Source organism: Entelurus aequoreus, linkage group LG23 (genome assembly GCF_033978785.1).
Source record: "Entelurus aequoreus isolate RoL-2023_Sb linkage group LG23, RoL_Eaeq_v1.1, whole genome shotgun sequence".
Lineage (NCBI taxonomy): Eukaryota > Metazoa > Chordata > Actinopteri > Syngnathiformes > Syngnathidae > Entelurus > Entelurus aequoreus.
Genome location: NC_084753.1, coordinates 25,782,312 through 25,803,100, shown reverse-complemented (window position 1 = coordinate 25,803,100; position 20,789 = coordinate 25,782,312). Strand labels below are relative to the sequence as shown.

The 20,789-nt window shown below is 38.9% G+C and overlaps 1 long non-coding RNA gene across 1 annotated transcript in view; it reads right to left on the bottom strand.

The window, feature by feature from the left end:
- LOC133641198 (uncharacterized) overlaps positions 1-20,227 on the bottom strand; it is a 64,306-nt gene extending 44,079 nt beyond the window's left edge. The window contains exons 1-2 of the long non-coding RNA XR_009824267.1: positions 20,183-20,227; positions 20,008-20,077 (exon numbers count right to left, since the gene is read on the bottom strand). This is a non-coding gene — a long non-coding RNA (uncharacterized LOC133641198). The remainder of the gene's footprint in view (positions 1-20,007; positions 20,078-20,182) is intronic.
- Positions 20,228-20,789: the final 562 nt, after the last annotated feature.

Genomic DNA, 20,789 nt, shown 5'->3' with positions numbered 1-20,789 from the left:
CCCATGTTGTGATATCGCTTTTTGATGCAGTACCGCCTGAGGGATTGCAGGTCACGGGCATTGTCGCTTACTTGCAGTGATTTCTACAGATTTTCTGAACCTTTTGATGATATTACGGACCGTAGATGGTGAAATCCCTAAATTCCTTGCAATAGCTCGTTGAGAAATGTTGTTCTTAAACTGTTGGACAATTTGCTCACGCATTTGTTCACAAAGTGGTGACCCTCGCCCCCATCCTTGTTTGTGAACGACTGAGCATTTTATGGAAGCTGCTTTTATACCCAATCACGGCACCCACCTGTTCCCAATTAGCCTGTTCACCTGTGGGATGTTCCAAATAAGTGTTTGATGAGCATTCCTCAACTTTTTCAGTCTTTTTTGCCCCTTGTGCCAGCTTTTATAAAACATGTTGCAGGCATCACAGTCCAAATGAGCTAATATTTGCAAAAAATAACAATGTTTCTCAGTTCGAACATTAAATATCTTGTCTTTGCAGTCTATTCAATTGAATATGAATTCAAAATGATTTGCAAATTATTGTATTCTGTTTTTATTTACGAATTACACAACGTGCCAACTTCACTGGTTTTGGGTTTTGTATTTACAAAGTTATACAAAATCAATATGTGAATACAAATACAAATGTACTAATATGATCCACTTCAAGAAACTCTTCAAACTTAAAGTGTTTACAAAGTACAAGGAAGAAGAACCATGATAAACATTCTCAATTTATTTAATCCATCCATTTATTCATTCTTAAAGTAATCTTACTTATCTCATCATATGAAATATGACTTACTTCACCAATTATTATTATTAAATTATTACTATTATTTATTTATATTGTGATTACTTATGGAGTTTATTGCGAATAAGTTGTGAACAGGAAGTGAACAAAAAGTTTTAGCAACTGTTATGTAAAGAAAAGGGGTAGGATTAAATAAGCTCTGCTTCTTCCTACTCCTTTTCGAACATGTTGAAAAAAGAAACTGGAAATTGTAATGTATCATGTTGTATGCTTGCATGTTCCAAATAAACTCAAACTCAACTCAACTCAAATATTTATACACTTCACAAAATGTGTATATTACACAATAGTTTGGATGTATGATATTACTTTAAAACTGTCTGTTGGCAGCTACACATAGTGAGCAGAAAGGTGGTTTTCCTATTTCTTTGGATCTGTGTGGCTTTGATGCACTGTGGACTAAACTGTCAAACATAATGAAATCTAACATTGCTTGATGTCTTTTTACACATCAAAATCTCGAAAGTTACAAATGTAACTTTTTAATATCAGTGGTTAACTTATTTTTGTAACTGGTATGAGCGAGTGAACCACATGTTGTACACCCCTGGTTGAAGGCGAGACCTAAGGACGGCACAGGAAGTTCAAGCCTGGTTTGTCCTCAGGGTGTTTCAAACCGTTAATCAATCAACTCCTTCCACCGTCACAAAAAAAAGAAACAGCTCCGGGCGCCGATCCGCCCCTATCATCATTCTGTCACTCGCCTAGACCCAACGCAAACCTCTTCCCACCCCCCAACCTCCACCCCCACCCCCACCAACACATTCATACCAGCCACATTCATTCTCCTCCTCTTCCCCCCCCGAAAGTTTCACCGTTTCGCTCCCCAGGTCGCAATCCTTATCAGGGATCAGACTTCCGTTCAGTGGAGTGTGACGCCTGGAAGTTGGAGGCTGCAGGTGTGACCCAATCATGGCGGTAAATCGGCCTATGCGTGCGTCTTCTGGTACCCTCATGGCCCGCAGGGGGGCGGGCTTTTTAGTCTAGTGGAAAGGTGTCAAAGTCGTTGAGGGCCACTGAGGGCCACATCACAGTTATGTTTGGCCCTCAGAGGGCCGCTTCTAACAGTGAACACTATTATTACACAATTTTTAATGCATTTTATTATTTTTTTTAAAAAACTAAAGTGTAAAAAAATGATGGTAAGTTGCAATAATTTCACCTTAAAATGTAGTGTATATTACTGTAAATGGAAAATCAGTACTGCTGTTTTTATGGTTAAAAAAAAAGGTAGCTCAGTTGCCAGAATATTACTGAAAAATGTACATTTGGTTTTTTTACTGTGAATAAAAAAAACTGCAATTTTAGAGGAACATTTTGGCACCTGATCTGCCAGGTTTTTTTTTTTGTTTTGTTTTTTTCCGCAAATCAACAACTGTAGATGTGTCGGTGTATTACTGTAAATGCCAAAACGGCGCCACAGTTTATTACAGTAAAAAAAGTAAAAATGTTTTCTTTTAAAGAAAAATGCTGTAAAAACCACAGTAAATTTCACAATTTTACCATGAAATCGATTGCGACTTTTACATTGCACAATTTGATGGATAACTTTCTTTGAAATCATTATTAGTAGCATGTATTTGTCCATTTAAAAATTGGTTTGAATGTTTGATCATATATTTTTGCATAATTAAACAATATTTAAGTTAACATAATTTTCGATTACATGGAGTACATTTAGTAGGAACAGTTACAGTACTTTTTTGATACATATTATTTACAGGCTTTCGAGGGCCAAATAAAATGAAGGCCTCTCCCAACTTGACTTAGCACACACACACACACACACACACAAACACACACACACACACACACACACGCACACACGCACACACACCCACACCTAACCGGTGCAATCACAAGTATGCAAAGTCATAACAGCCACAGAGACATAACTTGCCTGGAAGGGCCGTGAGAAAAGCAGAGGCGCTCGCTAAAAACGTGACATCAGGTATGCAAAGTGGAATTGAACAATTGCTCAACACCCATTGTGCATCCATCATGCAAATGTCACCTGGCCGGGATTTAAACCTGCAGCAAGAAAGAGACAAAGCTGTTGAGAAACATGAACACACCGACTCCATTGGCAGGGCGCTCCATGTGACCAAGCCTTGCTGCAGGTTCACGCACCTACCCTCATCATCTCTACTTCTCACACACACACACACACACACACACACACACACACACACACACACACACACACACACACACACACACACACACACACACACACACACACACACACACACACACCCTACATACCATCCTCAGTGGTGGCAAGCACCAGCTCATCCAGCCTGCCGCCTTCTCAGCTGCACGATCAATCACATGATTTTGATGGTTCTTATTACAGGCTAAGCTCCTCTGGGTCAGGAGGCGGGAGTCTTTTTAGCGGCGCATGCGGGCAGCTCGGAAACTTCACATCCTCCGGTAGAATAAGACGTGGTCGCACAGGTGTGATTTATTAGCCCCCTTTTTTGATGGGGGGGGAAGTCAAATAATGTGCATCATCTCCTGATAGAAGGGGCTCAAATAGTCTATTTAATTAATGTGTTTAACTTTTGGTGAGCTGGAGCCTATCCCAGCTGACATGGCCAACCGTGCCAATCCCTTATTTGGATCAAAGATCATAACGAGTGATGGGTGCATGCATTATGAACCACAAGGAGTGACATTGTGTCACAATTATATATATATATATATATATATATATATATATATATATATATATATATATATATATATATATATATATATATATATATATATATATATATATATATATATATATATATATATATATACATATGCTTTATTGAGCATAAACACTGCAGTACAACACAGTGCATAGATAAACAAAAGTTATCATGTTTTAATTAAAATTTAACTTTTTTTTTCAGTTTTTAAAAGTGGAACCTCCCTCAGTTTTCCCATGCACCCCTTCCCATCAAAAAATCCTAAAGCATAAATAAATAAATAAATAAATAAATAAATAAATAAATGATATTAAATAAATAAAGTATATGTTTTGATTGCCTTTGTGTGTGTGTATATATATATATATATATATATATATATATATATATATATATATATATATATATATATATATATATATATATATATATATATATATATATATATATATATATATATATATATATATATATATATATATATATATAATGATTTGCAAATTTGTTTCAACCTATATTCAATTAAATAGACTGCAAAGACAAGATATTTAATGTTCGAACTGGAAAACGTTATTTTTTCGCAAATATTAGCTCATTTGGAATTTGATGCCTGTAACATGTTTCAAAAAAGCTGGCACAAGTGGCAAAAAAGACAGAGAAAGTTGAGGAATGCTCATCAAACACTTATTTGGAACATCCCACAGGTGAACAGGCTATTTGGGAACAGGTGGGTGCCATGATTGGGTGTAAAAGTAGCTTCCATGAAATTCTCTGTCATTCACATAAAAGGACGGGGCGAGGGTCACCACTTTGTGAACGAATGCGTAAGCAATTTGTCAAAAGTTTAAGAACAACATTTCTCAATCAGCTATTGCAAGGAATTTAGGGATTTCACCATCTACGCTCCGTAATATCTTCAAAAGGTTCAAGAATCTGGAGAAATAACTGCATGTAAGGGGCAAGGCTGTGACCTTCGATCTCTCAGGTGTTACTGCATAAAAAAACGACAACAGTGTGTAAAGGATATCACCACATGGGCTCAGGAACACTTCAGAAAACCACTGTCAGTAACTACAGTCTGTCGCTACATCTGTAGGTGCAAGTTAAAACTCTACTATGCAAAGCCAATTCCCTTTATCAACAACACCCAGAAAGGAACAGCGATGTAACACAGTGGTAAAAATGCCCTTGTGCCAACTTTTTTGCAATGTGTCGCTGCCATTAAATTCTAAGTTAATGATGATTTACAAAAACAATAAAGTTTCTCAGTTTGAACATTAAATATCTTGTCTTTGCAGTCTATTCAATTGAATATAAGTTGAAAAGGATTTGCAAATCATTGTATTCTGTTTTTATTTACCATTTACACAATGTGCCAACTTCACTGGTTTTGGGTTTTGTATTTTAACAGTGTACATTTTTAAAAAGATAAATGATGATACTTTTGAAGCGGGTTGGATGTAGACGGTTGAAAGAGTAACTCAAAACATGTGTTATAAATGTGACTGTGGAGCAAAATTTACACCAAAGCATAGCCAATATGTATCAACTCCACCAGGGATGCCCAAATTTGGCTGGTCGTGTCACGGCTACCAAATTTAATACATAATCCCACTGACCTTTTTCAAGCTGTACAATCATTGATGGCATGTCCGCAAGGCTACACTGTAAAAAAGTCAGTAGATTTTACGATAAAAACCTGGCAGAGCAGTCGCCAGAAATTTACTGTAAAATCAGTAAATCTACTTACAGTAATAGAAATAAAATACAGGGAACATTTAATGAATCTATTTGTGTCCTCAGAATTCTACAGACAATACCCCATAATGGAGGAGAACCTTCCAGAAGGACAACCATCTTTGCAGCAATCCACAAATCAGGCCTGTATGGTATAGTGGCCAAACAGAAGCCATTTTTTTAGTAAACAGTTCGCCAACATTCACCTTAAAGACTCTCAGAACATGAGAAACTAAATTATGTGGTTTGATGAGACAAAGATTGAACTCTTTGGTGTGAATGCCAGGCGTCATGTTTGGAGGAAACCAAGCACTGCTCATCGCCAGGCTAATACCATCCCTACAATGAAGCATGGTGGTGGCAGCATCATGCTGTGGGGTTGTTTTTAGTATCAGGAACTAAGAGACTAGTCAGGATAGAGAACAAGTATCAAACTTAAGGCCCGGGGGCCAGATCTGGCCCACGACATCATTGTATCTGTCTCGCAAACACCTGGAAATGATATGTGTCAATAAAGTACTTAATATTTTCTCATTAAATGTAATGGATTATTTTCATTTTGACAGAAAAAAATATATGTACTGCTTGAAATTGCATGCCTTTTAAACTTTAATAGTATCCATTATTGCAACAAATATTACAGTATATAATCATACTTTCCAATCATTTTGTGTCTTAATAAAAATACTTAACTTTACAGCAAACTACCCATCAAAGTAATAAAAACGACAATAAATGGTACGGTGTTCTTTACAGCATATTACTGTAAATGGAAAAAAAACTACCATTATTAAAATTCTGTTGACTGAGCTGCCATATTTTTACTGTAAAATGTAAATGGAAAACGATACATTTGTTTTTACGGTACAAAAACTGGCAGCTAAGTTGCCAGAATAAAAAAGGAACTTGTACTGTTTTTCCATTAACAATATAATGTTGTAAAAACCAATGTAAATGTAATAGTAAAATTCTGGCAATAAGTTGCAGTGGTACTGTTATTCCAATACCGTAAAATGTTGTTAAAAAAAAAAAAAAACACGATTTCACTGTGAAATTTTGTAAATGTAAAGTTTTTACTGTAAAATGGACAGTCTACTTAAAACAATTTATATAATGAATCATGAAATCTAGAGGCAAATGCATACATTATTCACTGTTACAAGCAGCCCTCTAATGGCAGCCATAACTGCCATGTGGCCCTCAATGAAAACCAGTTTGACATCCCTGGGATAGAGGAAAAGACAAATACAGCAATGTACAGAGACATCCTAGATGAAAACTAACACTTCCCAACCAAACTGATGGAGGTTGAGAGGTGCTGCAAAGAGGAATGGGCAAAACTGCCCAAAGATAGGTGTGCCAAGCTTGTAGAATCATATTTAAAAAGACTTGAGGCTATGATTGCTTCCAAAGGTGTGTCAACAATGTATTGCGTAAATGCTGTGAATACTTACCTGTGTGCACTTGTGATTTTGTAGTTTTAGGTTTTAATATGTTTGCAGATTAAAAAATTAAAAAAAAAAACTTTTAACCAAACCCAAAACCAGTGACGTTGGTATGTTTTAAATGGTAAATAAAAACAGAATACAATGATTTACAAATCCTTTTCAACTTATATTCAATTGAATAGACTGCAAAGACAAGATATTTAATTTTCCAACTGAGAAACATATGTGTTTTGCAAATAATCATTAACTTGGACATTAAAGGCCTACTGAAACCCACTACTACCGACTAAGGCTGCAGCTAACGATTATTTTTCTATCGATTAATCTATAGATTATTTTTCGATTAATCTGTTAATTTATAGATTTTTTTTCGATTAATCTATAGATTATTTTTCCTTTTACCGATTATTTTTTTATTCAAAATGAAGATGAAAAAATAAATGTAGGCCCGTTTTTTCAAAAGGCATTGCTTTTATTTACAAAAAAAAAGAAGTATGGCCACTCAGTCAACATTGACAACAACATGACTAAATATTCTGTAACAATGTAAACATTTAAAACTTTTAACATTTAACACAATTAAAAGTAGCTTATTTGCTTTTTAATGTGCAAATATAAAAGTCAACATCCAGTGCAAATCTTAATATTCTGCAATAGTATAAGCATTTCAAAAGTAAAAGTATTGCTTATTTTGCTTTAAAATGTGCAAAAATAAAGATAAACATCCAATACAAAAAAGTGCAAAACGAAATATTCTGTAACAACAGTGTAAACATTTCAACAAAAGTGAAAGTATTGCTTATTTGCTAAAATGTGCAAAAATAAAGATAAACATCCAATACAAAAAAGTGCCAATCTAAATATTCTGGAGCACTGTAAACATTAAGTATTGCTTTTAAAATGTGCAAAATAAACATCCAGTCCAACACAGTACACAATAACCAATTCTACTCATTCCAGTGAGTGACTAACAGTTGTAATGAAGAAAGGTTAGCATGTGTACATGCTCTGGTTCTTTTCTTGTTTACAATATTCCCAGCAGCTGAAAATAGGCGCTCAGAAGGGGTCGATGTGGCTGGAACTGAGAGGTAATTAGCCTTCACCTCAAGCCAGGTCTGCGAGTGAGCTGAGCTGCAGTTTAAGTTTCTAGAAGGTCAACGGGCTCATAGTGATGTTACTAGTAGTTGACTGGGAGGTGTTTATTATCATTTGGGGAGAGTCCGCTGCCTGATGTTCACCTGCTAAACACCTATCTGCTCCACGCTGAAGCGGTGACTACATGCGCTTTGAATACACACTGCTAATTGGCTGATAATGCTTTGTGTGTACCAATCAGATGGTTGTGTGGGTGGGACAATGCTGCGTGTGTACCAATCAGATGGTTGTGTGGGTGGGACAATGCTGCGTGCTGAGACAAAGGCAGAGGAGCGAAGCAGCTTGTTAAGACTTTAGCAGCTAAAGTTAGCTTTAGTTTACAAACTCGTTCGGTACACCCCCGTACCGAACCGAAAGCCCCGTACCGAAACGGTTCAATACAAAACACGTACCGTTACACCCCTAGCAGATACAAATGACACATTCATGTTTTTTTGTAATGATGACAACGTATGCTCGCGCGGACGATTGACTAGTTGATGGTTTTCTTTTCAAATGTTCGTTCATAGCCGTTGTGCTGCTATGATAGGCCATTTCCGCTCGACACAGTGTGCATACAACAACATTATTAGGCCATTTATTGAAATACTCCCACACTTTTGACCACTTTTGGCATGCTTTTCCCCCCTCGCTCGCATCGTCTGCTTTGATCGTCTGCTTTGCGCTTCTCCATGACGGTAGTGTGACGTAAATATGCGACGCGTCGACGCACAAAAACGGCGTCTACGTATTTACGTAACCGATGACGTCGATGACGTCGACTACGTCGACGAGTCGTTTCAGCCTTACTACCGACCACGCAGTCTGATAGTTTATATATCAATGATCAAATCTTAACATTGCAACACATGCCAATACGGCCGGGTTAACTTATAAAGTGCAATTTTAAATTTCCCGCTAAACTTCCGGTTGAAAATTCCTTTGGAGGATGACGTATGCACGTGACGTAGCCAGTTTAACAGAGGTATGGCTTCCCCATTGAAGCCAATACGAAATAGCTCTGTTTTCATCTCATTATTCCACAGTATTGTGGACATCTGTGTTGGTGAATCTGTTGCAATTTGTTCATTGCATTTTGGAGAAAGAAGCTGAGCAAGCAAAGAAGAAAGTCGGTGCGAAGCGGAGTATTTTGCGAGGGAAGTCAGCAGCACAACACAGTCGGTGTTTCATTGTTTACATTCCCGAAAGATGCAGTCAAGATCGAAGAACTCGGACAACAGAGACTCTTACCAGGAGGACTTTGATTTGGATACACAGACGCAGACGCGATACCGTGAGTACGCTTCCAAACATTTGATCGCTTAATATAACTAGCTCGAGCTAGTAGCTTGGAGCTAGCAGCTAGCATAACAAACACCTAGGTGTTTGTTATGCGGGATTAATTTGTGGCATATTAAATATAAGCCTGGTTGTGTTGTGGCTAATAAAGTATATATATGTCTTGTGCTTATTTACTGTTGTAGTCATTCCCAGCTGAATATCAGGTCCCACCCGCGCGCTTCCAAACATTTGATCGCTTGCCCGTACGTGTGTGTCACGTACGTAACTTTGGTTAAATATATAAGCTTTATGAACCTTGGGTTAGGTGAACGGTCCTTTGGGCTGAGTGAGTGAGCTATAACTAGCTCGAGCTAGTAGCTAGTAGCTAGGAGCTAGCATAACAAACAACTAGGTGTTTTTATGCTGGATTAATTTGTGGCATATTAAATATAAGCCTGGTTGTGTTGTGGCTAATAGAGTATATATATGTCTTGTGTTTATTTACTGTTGTAGTCATTCCCAGCTGAATATCAGGTCCCACCCGCGCGCTTCCAAACATTTGATCGCTTGCCCGTACGTGCGTGTCACGTACGTAACTTTGGTTAAATATATAAGCTTTATGAACCTTGGGTTAGGTGAACGGTCCTTTGGGCTGAGTGAGTGTGTGTGTGTTGTGCAGGTGTTTGAATTGTATTGGCGGGTTTTATGGACGGGATCCCGTCCATATAACCCGCTCGAGCTATAACTAGCTAGAGCTAGTAGCTAGTAGCTAGGAGCTAGCATAACAAACAACTAGGTGTTTTTATGCGGGATTAATTTGTGGCATATTAAATATAAGCCTGGTTGTGTTGTGGCTAATAGAGTATATATATATGTATTGTGTTTATTTACTGTTGTAGTCATTCCCAGCTGAATATCAGGTCACCCCCGGCTCTCACAGCATCTTCTCTATCTGAATCGCTTCCACTCCCCACTAGTCCTTCACTTGCACTTTCCTCATCCACAAATCTTTCATCCTCGCTCAAATTAATGGGGAAATCGTCGCTTTCTCAGTCTGAATCTCTCTCACTTCTGGCGACCATAATTGTAAACAATAAGGAACTTTGCGGATATGTTCAATTGACTACGTCACGCTACTTCCGGTAGGGGCAAGCCTTTTTTTTATCAGCGACCAAAAGTTGCGATCTTTATCGTCGTTGTTCTCTACTAAATCCTTTCAGCGAAAATATGGCAATATCGCGAAATGATCAAGTATGACACATAGAATAGATCTGCTATCCCCGTTTAAAAAAAAAAATTCATTTCAGTAGGCCTTTAATGGAAGCAACACATTGCAAAAAAGTTGGCACAGGTGCATTTTTACCACTGTGTTACATGGCCTTTCCTTTTAACAACACTCAGTAAACGTTTGGGAACTGAGGAGACCAATTTTTGAAGCTTGATGTACAGTTTAAGTTGTTCAACAGTCCGGGGTCTCTGTTGTGGTATTTTAGGCTTCATAACGCGCCACCCATTTTCAATACCATCACAAATGCTGGCTTTTCAACTTTGCGCCTGTAACAATCCGGATGTTTCTTTTCCTCTTTGTTCCGGAGGACACAACATCCACAGTTTCCAAAAATAATTTGAAATGTGGACTTGTCAGACCACAGAACACTTTTCCACTTTGCATCAGTCCATCTTAGATGAGCTCGGGCCCAGACAAGCTGGTTTCTGGGTGTTGTTGATAAATGGCTTTCGCTTTGCATAGTAGAGTTTTAACTTGCACTTACAGATGTAGCGACAAACTGTAGTTACTGACAGTGGTTTTCTGAAGTGTTCCTGAGCCCATGTGGTGATATCCTTTACAAACTGATGTCGCTTTTTGATGCAGTACCACCTGAGGGATCGAAGGTCACGGGTACTGCTGCTTACGTGCAGTGATTTCTCTAGACTCTCTGAACCTTTTGATGATATTACGGACCGTGGCTGGTGAAATCCCTAAATTCCTTGTAATAGCATGTCGAGAAATGTTGTTCTCAGACTTTTTGACAATTTACTCACACATTTGTTCACAAAGTGGTGACCCTCGCCCCATCTTTGTTTGTGAATGACTGAGCATTTCATGGAAGCTGCTTTTATACCCAATCATGGCACCCACCTGTTCCCAATTAGCCTGTTCACCTGTGGGATGTTCCAAATAAGTGTTTCATGAGCATCCCTCAACTTTTCTCAGTGTTTTTTGCCACTTTTGCCAGCTTTTGTGAAACATGTCGCAGGCATCAAATTCCAAATGAGCTAATACTTGCTTAGTTTACCAGTTCGAACATTAAATGTATTGTCTTTGCAGTCTTTTCAATTGAATATAAGTTGAAAAGGATTTGCAAATCATTGTATTCTCTTTTTATTTACCTTTTACACAACGCGCCAACTTCACTGGTTTTGGGTTTTGTAGTGTTTCATGACCCTACTATCAAGCGAACGCTTGTTTTGCTGAAATAATCCCTCACAGTACCCTTTGCTCTAAGGTGTGCTCTGCCCCCGGTGCTGTTAAGTACTTGTAAACACACACTCCTGTGGCCGTCCATCTTCAGTTTTAAAGTAAACCATTTCTTCTTTGCTCTGCAGGTAATGGCAGCGACCCGCACGCACTTACAGCGCGGCGCACCATTTGTCACCGGCGTGTCAGTTAACCAGGTACATCACCTGTTCACCAGCGCCTTAAGAAGTATGCTCATGTTGCAGATCCTCAGAGAAGCGTGGTGTTAACAGAAAACGGGAAAAAGGCGGGAGTTGGGGGGGGGGGGTGCGGGGTGCGGCGTGGAGCCCTGATGAGTCTTTTAGCAGGTGGAGACGCTGCTTGGGAATGTGGCCCGTCATGCAGGCGCATTCAGACTGTGCCTGTCGGGGATGGGATTGATTTATGCAAGCGGGAGCATGATTTGATTTACATTGCAGCGCTCCAGCACCGTGGCAGGCATCCTGCACACGGAACACCCTGAAGCACTTTTTACCCCCCCGCAGCTATAATCCATGGCAAACTCTTCCATTGTCACACGTGTGTGTGTGAAGTCCCTGTTTACATGAATCTCAGGGGATTCTCAAACTGTAGTACGTGTAACACGAGTGGTACAGTGTTTTATTTTCCTATATTCAAACTAGAGTTGTCCCGATATGAATATTTTCTATACTTTTTGATACTTTTCTAAATAAAGGGGACCACAAAAAAATTCATTATTAGCTTTATTTTACAAAAAATCTTAGGGTACATTAAACATATGTTTCTTATTGCAATCGAAGAACAATGTTGTCCTTAAAGGCCTACTGAAACCCACTACTACCGACCACGCAGTGTGATAGTTTATATATCAATGATGAAATCTTAACATTGCAACACATGCCAATACGGCATATAAAGTGCAATTTTAAATTTCCCACGAAACTTCCGGTTGAAAATGTCTTTGTATGATGACGTTTGCGCGTGACGTCAATCGTTGAAACGGAAGTATTCGGACACCATTGAATCCAATACAAAAAGCTCTGTTTTCCTCGCAAAATTCCACAGTATTCTGGACATCTGTGTTGGTTAATCTTTTGCAATTTGTTTAGTGAACAATGAAGACTGCAAAGAAGAAAGCTGTAGGTGGGATCGGTGCGATCTGCGATCTGCAGCGGCTGGCTGCAGCAACACAACCAGGAGGACTTTGACTTGGATAGCAGACGCGCTATCCGACGCTAACCGCCGACCGCATCGATGATCGGGTGAAGTCCTTCGTCGCTCCGTCGATCGCTGGAACGCAGGTGAGCACGGGTGTTGATGAGCAGATGAGGGCTGGCTGGCGTAGGTGGATAGCTACCGTATTTCCTTGAATAGCCGCAGGGGCGTTAATTAATTTAAAACCTCCTGTCACACCTGCGTTTACCGGAAACCGGCGGGATGGCCGTGCATGCGGTAATTATTTTAAAACCTCTTCTCACTCCGGCGTTTACCAAAAGGAATCCATAAAATTTAGGCGTGCGCTTTGAGTGTGATGTAAGCATACCATCATGAAAAGCACATTTAATTAACAAAAACGTTATTATGGTCTTACCTGTACTTATAAATGGAGTCCATTTGCAGCTCCTTCTGACCAAAAGCATCGATAACTTGTTTATAGAAGTCTTCCTTATTTTCTTTCTTCAGTTTTAAAAGTCTCTGTTTCGATGGAGATATTCCTTTAATTATTACCTCCTGCTTCGATTGAAAGTCCAGTTTAGAAAACTGTTTTATTTTAGATACCTGTATGTGATCCTCCAAGTTAGAAGTTCAGGCAGAGGGAAAAAATAAATCTCTTGCTGCGTGTGTTCACTTCTTCTGCAGTACAGGAAGTCGCAAGAAGGATCACTAGCGCGGCAGCGCCCTCTACCACCAGGAGGCGGGAGTGATTTAATGACTTATACAGTATTTCACACACGCAGCTACGGTATATTAATAAAACATAGCTGCTTACTGTTCTCTTTAGCATACTGTACCGGTATTCAATAGCTTGAACCTTAAATCCTACTGAAAAGCTCTTTATCTTTTTTCCTTTGTGCGATAGTAAACTACTGAAATCAGCTTCCTCCATTTTGAAAAGGAGGACAGATGCGTCACTCGTGACGTAACGAATTTGACCCGGTGGAAGTTCTAGCCATATGCTAAATATTTTGCGAAACGAGTTTGACCCGGCGAAAATTATAGACATGCGATAATAAAATTAATATTTTGCGAAACGAATTTGATCCAGCTTCAATAATAAACCGGCGATAAGGCCAAGCATGCGTTAATTATTTTGAGAAACGAGTTTGACCCGGCAGTAATTCTAGACGTGCGAATACTATATTCCCTGCGCCAAAACAAGGAAATACGGTAATGTTTTTAGCATAGCTCTGTGAGGTCCCGTAGCTAAGTTAGCTTCAATGGCGTCGTTAGCAACAGCATTGTTAAGCTTCGCCAGGCTGGAGAGCATTAACCGTGTAGTTACAGGTACATGGTTTAATAGTATTGTTGATTTTCTGTCTATTCTTCCAGTCAGGGGTTTATTTCTTTTGTTTCTATCTGCAGTTAAGCCCGATGCTATCACGTTAGCTCCGTAGCTAAAGTGCTTCGCCGATGTATTGTCGTGGAGATAAAAGTCACTGTGAATGTCCATTTCGCGTTCTCGACTGTCATTTTCAAGAGAATATAGTATCTGAGGTGGTTTGAAATACAAATCCGTGATCCACGATAGAAAAAGGAGAAAGTGTGGAATCCAATGAGCCCTTTTACCTAAGTTACGGTCAGCGCGAAAAAAGATACGTCCTGCACTGCACTCTAGTCCTTCACTCTCACGTTCCTCATCCACAAATCTTTCATCCTCGCTCAAATTAATGGGGTAATCATTGCTTTCTCGGTCCGGATCGCTCTCGCTGCTGGTGTAAACAATGGGAAAATGTGAGGAGCCCTTCAACCTGTGACATCACGCTACTTCCGGTACAGGCAAGGCTTTTTTTTTATCAGCGACCAAAAGTTGCAAACTTTATCGTCGATGTTCTCTACTAAATCCTTTCAGCAAAAATATGGCAATATCGCGAAATGATCAAGTATGACACATAAAATGGATCTGCTATCCCCGATTAAACAAAAAAAATTCATTTCAGTAGGCCTTTAAATAAAATAGTAAACATACTAGACAACTTGTCTTTTAGTAGTAAGTAAACAAACAAAGGCTCCTAATTAGTCTGCTGACGTATGCAGTAACATATTGTGTCATTTATATTCTATTATTTTGTCAACATTATAAAGAACAAGCTGTAAAAATGGATTACTAATCGACTTCTTCATTTACTGTTAACATCTGCTTATTTTCCGTTTTAACTTGTTCTATCTACACTTCTGTTAAAATGTAATAATCACTTATTCTTCTGTTGTTTGGATGCTTTACATTAGTTTTGGATGATACCACAAATTTAGGTATCGATCCGATACCAAGTAGTTACAGGATCATACATTGGTCATATTCAAAGTCCTCCTGTGTCCAGGGACATATTTCCTGAGTTTATGAACATAATCTGAATTTCATAAAAAGGAAAAGAGATTTTGTGACGCTAAAAAATGTTGATGTAATCATAGTAGTATCAACTAGATACGCTCTTGTACTTGGTATCATTACAGTGGATGTCAGGTGTAGATCCACCCATGGCATTTGTTTATATTGTGACCCTATTCCTCGTCCTGCAGGGATGATACTTGTAAGAAACATACTTTATTTGTCACCATAGAGGCGAGGATTAGTGATTTAGAAGTAGCTAAAACACTGCCGACTGCTAGCTAGCTAGCCATGTCTTAAAGCACCTCTTCCTGAGGGCGTTACAGTGTTATAACTTCACCTTTATCGTCAGTGTTTTAGGCCAAATACGTCCATTCTCCATTTACTGTCTACACACTGTGTCTGCTTGTAAGTACTCCGTGATTGTGCGCTGCCGAACATGCTCCTCTGCTTGTAAAACCAGCAATGTCACAACGTGATGGCACACCTTCATGCTCGTTGGGACCAGGTACCGTAATTTCCGGACTATAAGCCGCTACTTTTTCCCCTCGTTCTGGTCCCTGCGGCTTATACAAGGGTGCGGCTTATACACGGCCTGTTCTTCTCCGACACCGACGAAGAGGATTTCGGTGGTTTTAGTACGCAGGAGGAAGACGATGACACAATGATTAAAGACTGACTTTTCATATACCGGTAGGCTGGTTATTTTGATAACGTACAGGCGAGCACTTTGTATTACTTTGCAGTGTTGTATTATTTGTACTCTGCACGAATGCTGTTCGCCATGTCAAAGATGTGAAAGTTTGATTGAATGATTGAAAGATTTATTGTTAATAAATGGGATGCTTTGCGTTCCCAAACAGTCATCTCTGTCCCGACAATCCCCTCCGTGGTAGCAGGAACCCCTATATACTACGCTAATTACACATCAAAACCCTGCGGCTTATAGTCGGGTGCGGCTTATATATGGAGCAATCTGTATTTCCCCCTAAATTTAGCTGGTGCGGCTTATAGTCAGGTGCGGCTTATAGTCCGGAAATTACGGTACTTTTCAAACAGAGTATATTACTGTTTTTGACCCATTAGTACCGCGATACTATTATAGTACAATGCAATCCAATTCCAAAACCAAACCCGACCCAGCAACACTCAGAATTGCAATAAACAGAGCAATTGAGAGGAGACACAAACACGACACAGAACAAACCAAAAGTAGTGAAGCAAAAATGAATATTATCAACAACGGTATCAATATTAGTTACAATTTCAACATAGCAGTGATTAAAAATCCCTCATTGACATTATCATTAGACATTTATAAAAAAATAAATAAAAAAAAGAACAATAGTGTCACTTTGGCTTACACTTGCATCACATCTCATAAGCTTGACAACACACTGTGTCCAATATTTTCACAAAGATAAAATAAGTAATATTTTTGGTTAATTTAATAGTTAAAAGAAATTTACATTATTGCAATCAGTTGATAAAACATTGTCCTTTACAATTATAAAAGCTTTTTACAAAAATCTACAACTCTGCTTGCATGTCAGCAGACTGGGGTAGATCCTGCTGAAATCTATGTATTGAATGAATTGAGAATCCTTTTGAATCGGGAAAAAATCGTTTTTGAATAGAGAATCGTGTTGAATTGAAAAAAAATCTATTTTGAATCGAATCGTGACCCCAAGAATCGATATTGAATCGAATCGTGGGACACCCAAAGATTCACAGCCCTAGTAATTATGGTGGTACTTGCTGAGCAGGCACAAGACATCGATACAACGTTGATTATATATACAGTACTGGCCAAAAGTTTGGACACACCTTCTCATTCAATGCGTTTTCTTTATTTCCATGACTATTTACATTGTAGATTGTCACTGAAGGCATCAAAACTATGAATGAACACATGTGGAGTTATGTACTTAACAAAAAAAGGTTAAATAACATGTTTTATGTTCTAGTTTCTTCAAAATAGCCACCCTTTGCTCCATTTACTGCTTTGCACACTCTTGGCATTATCCCGATGAGCTTCAAGCACACCTGTGAAGTGAAAAACATTTCAGGTGACGACCTCTTGAAGCTCATCGAGAGAATGTTAAGAGTGTGCAAAAAAGTAATCAAAGCAAAGGGTGGTTATTTTGAAGAAACTAGAATATAAAACATGTTTTCCGTTATTTCCCCTTTTTTTTGTTAAGTACATAACTCCACATGTGTTCATTCATAGTTTTGATGCCTTCAGTGACAATCTACAATGTAAATAGTCATGAAAATAAAGAAAACACATTGAATGAGAAGGTGTGTCCAAACTTTTGGCCTCTACTGTGTGTGTCCTTTAAAACTGACTAAGAAACAACGTAGCAAATTAGTTGTATTTGTAAATTGAGACAACGTTTGGTGTCTTAATGTTGTATCCACGTTGTTTGTTGGGAAAAGACCACATTTCTAAGGTCCAATCAACGTCACAACCTGACATTGAATAAATGTCGTCAAAAAGCAGGTTGTTTCAACGTTGTATTTGTGTTGTCGAATACTGGTTGAAAAATGACCAAAATTCAACGGTCATATCAGAACCCCACTTTGATTAAACGTCATCAAAAAGCATGTTTCTCCCAACGTTAGGTTTGAGTTGCTCAACGTCAGGACCTAATTCAACAAGTTCTTTTCTGAGGTGGTACTTGGTGGAAAAAAGTTAGAGAACCACTATTCTAAATGCTGTGTGCCTTTCATTCGCTCTGAGGCAATTGTGGTCATGTCAGCTCAATTTAGCTATGCGAGATTGAGAGGCGAGAAGGAGGATGCTACATGCTAATAGCTGCCACTAGCAGAAGCTTCCGGGTCGTTTGGATATTGTTACTTTCAACACGTCTTTTGTGTTGTTGTCATGTTTTAATGTGTGATTGACATCTGCTATGGTGTTGTAAAAACATCCCCATTGGTAGTTGAGTTTGGTGCCTTTAACATTTGAAAAAATATGGTACCGATTACCGATATCTGGGAATTGGTACTGGTACTCAAGTGCTCGCTGTACATATCCTACGAAGTCAGACCTACACTGTTCATTTCTCAGATGATATTATTGTTGATGACTGAAGTGCTGATATCAACCAAACCTAACCCCCCCGCCCCAACCCCCTCCACATCCCACCCCCCGGATTGTAAATAATGTAAATAATTCAATGTATATACTCTGATGATTAACTTGTGTGATGACTGTATTATGCTGATAGTATATATTTATACCATGAATTGATTAACGTGGACCCCATTTAGTGGTCAATTGTACAGAATATGTACTGTACTGTGCAATCTGCTAATAAAAGTCTCAATCAATCAATCAAACCAATTTTCAGTACTTCTGTATGTGTTCATGTGCTATTAAAGGCCTACTGAAATGAGATTTTCTTATTTAAACGGGGATAGCAGATCCATTCTATGTGTCATACTTGATCATTTCGCGATATTGCCATATTTTTACTGAAAGGATTTAGCAGAGAACATCCACGATAAAGTTTGCAACTTTTGCTCGCTGATAAAAAAAAGCCTTGTCTGTACCGGAAGTAGCGTGACGTCACAGGTTGTGGAGCGCCTCACATCTGCACATTGTTTACAATCATGGCCACAAGCAGCGAGATACTCGGACCGAGAAAGCGACGATTTCCTCATTAATTTGAGCGAGGATGAAAGATTTGTGGATGAGGAAAGTGAGAGTGAAGGACTAGAGGGCAGTGGAAGCGATTTAGATAGGGAAGATGCTGTGAGAGGCGGGTGGGACCTGATATTCAGCTGGGAATGACTAAAACAGTAAATAAACACAAGACATATATATACTCTATTAGCCACAACACAACCAGGCTTATATTTAATATGCCACCAATTAGTCCCGCATAACAAACACCTCCCCCCTCCCGTCCATATAACCCGCCAATACAAATCAAACACCCGCACAACACTCTCAATCCCACAGCCCAAAGTACCGTTCACCTCCGCAAAGTTCACACTGCACATATATTTCCCCAAAGTTACGTACGTGACAGGCACATAGAGGCACGCACGTACGGGCAAGCGATCAAATGTTTGGAAGCTGCAGCTGCGTACTCACGGTACCGAGTCTGCGCATCCAACTCAAAGTCCTCCTGGTAAGAGTCTCTGTTGTCCCTGTTCTCCACAGGCCAATGGTAAAGCTTGACTGTCATCGTTCGGGAATGTAAACAATGAAACACCGGCTACGTGTTTGTGTTGCTGCAGCCGGCCGCTAATACACCGCTTCCCACCAACAGCTTTCTTCTTTGCTGTCTCCATTGTTCATTAAACAAATTGCAAAAGATTCACCAACACAGATGTCCAGAATACCGTGGAATTTTGCGATGAAAACAGACGACTACAATGCTGTCCCAAAATGTCCGCTACAATCCGTGACGTCACGCGCAAACGTCATTATACCGAGACGTTTTCAGCAGGATATTTCGCGGGAAATTTAAAATTGCACTTTACTAATCTAACCCGGCCGTATTGGCATGTGTTGCAATGTTAAGATTTCATCATTGATATATAAACTATCATACTTTGTGGTCGGTAGTAGTGGTTTTCAGCAGGCCTTTAAGGCTATAGCACTGTATTGGATCAGGCTTGCTCTTGTTTTTATGCATATTTGAAATAAAAATATATCAATCAATCAATCAATTTTGACACCGTGAAAGCTATGAAGATGGACAGAAAATACAAATGCCATTGTACCATATTTCCACAAACAATGCATATATCACGTTGACATTTTTAAACTTATAAGCAAAACATTTTTTAGTATATAAAAATAATCACATTTTCCTGTTTGTTTTAAATGAAATGAACCATTAGTCTCCTCCTACCTCCTTCCAAGGGCGCTAAGTTTGCTCAGCTTGTTAGCCTAGCTTCCACACACAGCTCGTAGTGACTCTCCTTAAATGTGACATATAAACAACACAAAAACGAGGCACAATAAAATAACCTCTCACAAATGTTCACACAGAATATGACAAATATATCTTTGTAAGCATGTTTTACCAGTCCTGGAGAAATGGTGAGTATGCTGTTGATGTCAGATGGAACGGCAGCAGGAAGTCAAGCACCAGCAATAAAGGAAGTAACAGAATAAGAGTGGGCTCTTCAAAATAAAGGCACACAAAAAAAAAACCGTTACATTTTTTCCCATGAACAAAATTTGCTGCCATTTACAATCATGTCCCAGTTAGAGCAGTCATGACAGTGAGACTCAAAAACATCCAAAAATATAAACAAACTCCAGAATTGCAGTACTCCATTTTTAAACAGGACCAAGATCTTCGAAATAATTTTGCCACATCAGTGTCAAACTGACTTGAAACGTTAAGCACATTTACAAATGCAGAAGACAGTCTGGAAACAAAATGCAATAATATATCATTCAAACCACTGAAAAACGTGTTCCTCTTACTAAATGCAAACCACACAAAAAAAAGGATGACTCAAGAAATTCTTGATTTCTTGGACTCATGGAGAATATCAAAACAAAACAAAAGTGAGCGCAACACACTGGATAAGCTTATGAAGAAGAAATGCAACATGGCTAAAGAAGTGAAGTGAAGTGAATTATATTTATATAGCGCTTTTCTCTAGTGACTCAAAGCGCTTT